The following is a 2,667-nucleotide window of genomic DNA, read 5'->3' as shown; positions in this document are numbered from 1 at the left end:
ATGATTTAAACATTTGGAACTTATTACTGTAAGTTCAGAAATAGTTTAGACACACAAATGAGCTTTCTAATAAAAGGTGTATGGGCTTAGATAAAGGTTTATCAAAGCATATCGTGTCAGAAATCTGAACTTTGGAAAGAAAGTCAATATATATTGATTTCTAGAAGTCCAGTTGTTTTCTGGGTACGTGTCAAAGCTAGTGGGAGCATAAGTGTTATGCTGGTAATTATTATGCTAGTGGGAGAATAATTATTATGATAAGTATGGCAAAGTGTCCTGATTTTGGACTGCTGAAACTGTTTTGGCTGATTTTGGTTTTGGTAATTCCCTTGACGGTTGTTGTTGTTTAAATTCCCATTGTTGTTGTAGTTCCCGCCTTGGTTGTAGTTCCGATTGAATGATCGTGGATTATTTTGGAATTGACCATAGCCGTGCACTTGACTGATTTCCTCTTGACTTCTCATGCACTCATCTGCAATGTGTCCTGAATCTCCACAGCTTACACATATCTTCTGTCCCTGCGAAAAAAACACACCTTTCTCTTTGCCTAGACTAGAGAGTAGTAAGTCAAATTTTTTATTTAAAGAATTAATATCAGATTTGACTTTATTTTTCCAGTTTTTGTCTAGTCTAACTGAAGCAGCAGATGAAACTGGGTTGTCCCGTTTCTTAGCTGAGTAATTGGTTTTTGAACCATGACTCAACTGCTCCAAGAATCGCCAAGCGTCTTCACTATCTTGCATCATAATAGTGCCGCCAGATGAGGCATTAATCATGGTTTGATTGGCAGTGTCGACTCCATCATAAAAGAAACGTACAAGTTGCCAACGGGGAAATTCATGATGGGGACATGAACGCAACAATTCCTTGAGGCGTTCAAATGCATCATGAAATTCTTCCTTGGGTTTTTGTGCAAAATCTTGTATAGCTTTTCTAGCAGGGTAAAACTCTTGCAAAAATTTAGTTTTTAATTGCTCCCAAGTAGTAATACTATGGGGGGCAAGAGAAGTGAACCAATACTTAGCTTTTTCTTTTAAAGTGAACGGAAATAAGTGAAGTCTAAATGAATCTCTATTAGTTCCTCGCGGAGTATTCGCGTTAGCAATTGCAAGGAACTCATAGAGGTGATTGTATGGATCATCAGTTTTATGGCCTCTAAAGACGGGTAAGACACTAATTAGTTGTGGTCTTACTTCCACATGATGCTCATTTCCTTCCGCGAAGAGTATAGGTGAAGCATCATCATACTCTCCCGGCTGAAAATGAGATGCCACAGATTGTCTATTAGGCTGCGGAAAGTAAAGATGAGGGAATTGGTTACCTTCGTTGTAGTATCCTCCATTTGCATTGTTGAATCCACCATTTGGATTCCTTCGATATTGATTCCCAAAGCCTTGATTTCCGAACCCATCGTTGTAGTCATTGTTGCCACCATTGGGGAAATTCTGGTTGTTCCAGTTATTGTTGTAGTTCCCGTTTCCACCCCGATTGCCTTGATTCCGCCTATTACCACCATTGTGGTTCTGATTCCAACCAAGTCCGTTGTCACTTCCATCATCAAAATCCCAGTCATCCTCGTTACCACCATTACCGAATTGAGGACCAACATTTCTAGGATTTTGGTTTTGATTTCTAACATTACCACCATTGTGGTTTCCTACATTGCCTCCCATATTTTGTGCCCAATTTCCTCCGTTCCCACCATTTTGGCCACGGTTGTTTCTATTCGGTTGTGGTTGCACTGGTTGGATGATTGGTGCACCGGCATTGTTGTTATTTCCATTATTCCCATTGTTGTTGTTTGGGAATTGAGGAGCTGGTGGTGGAACTAGTGGTGGAGGATTGTTGGCTGCATCCTCATGCCCCTCGACCACATCTTCCACGACAACGTTATCTACACTCATAGTGTTGATGTTCCTTCTGGCGACCCGATTTGAGCGAGCTGTTCGTTCGATTTCCGGATCAAATGCAAGCGGTGAAGAGCGTCCGCTATGTCTTGTATGCATGCACCGGTGTGCCTGCACCACACAAATAAAAGAAAACGTGAACTGCAAACGAGAATTGAAAATGTAAGTAAAAGACTATAACTACTTAAACACAATAGCTCAAGCGCACAATCTCCCCGGCAACGGCGCCAAATTTTGATCGAGGTCGTTATATCAATCAAAAATAAACCAACTAACCTAAGTAGATAGGGTAAGTCGGGTCGAATCCACAAGGAGTTCGTGGTTAAACATTGTGTCAAAGTAATAAATAAAGAGAAAAGTATTACTAGCAATTGTCACGGAAAAGATTAAAGTAAAAATCAAACAAAAACTTGGAGATTTATTAATTAAAATGAGAAAACTAGAGTACTCCCGGTTCAGTTATAGACAGTTTAGATTCACACACTTTCTTCCCTAGAATCCTAATTCAATTACTTAGATGCAATTGGGGTTTATTAACTTGTAATACATAGTTTGGATACACAATATGTTCATTCAACTAGTTGTCTTACTCCTTTATGTCTAAGTGAATTGGGAACAATTAGTGAACTAGCAATAAAATGTCTTACGACTACCTATTACCATATTAAGATTCAATATCATAAATTGGAATAATATATGTTGATTCAATCACTTGTCTTTATTCCTAAACTAATTGAACTTGGAACAAATGATGAATTGA

The 2,667-nt window shown here is 38.9% G+C and overlaps 1 non-coding gene across 1 annotated transcript; it reads left to right on the top strand.

The window, feature by feature from the left end:
• Nucleotides 1-834: 834 nt before the first annotated feature.
• Nucleotides 835-943, top strand: LOC145135064 (small nucleolar RNA R71). The gene has a single exon (XR_013719545.1). It is a non-coding gene; the product is annotated as a small nucleolar RNA R71 (small nucleolar RNA).
• Nucleotides 944-2,667: the final 1,724 nt, after the last annotated feature.

This window comes from Lactuca virosa, chromosome 8, assembly GCF_052849685.1.
Source record: "Lactuca virosa cultivar CGN04683 chromosome 8, Lactuca_virosa_CGN04683_v6, whole genome shotgun sequence".
Taxonomy (NCBI): Eukaryota; Viridiplantae; Streptophyta; class Magnoliopsida; order Asterales; family Asteraceae; genus Lactuca; species Lactuca virosa.
Note: the sequence above shows the minus strand (reverse complement) of the source record. Positions and strands in the feature narration are given on the sequence as shown.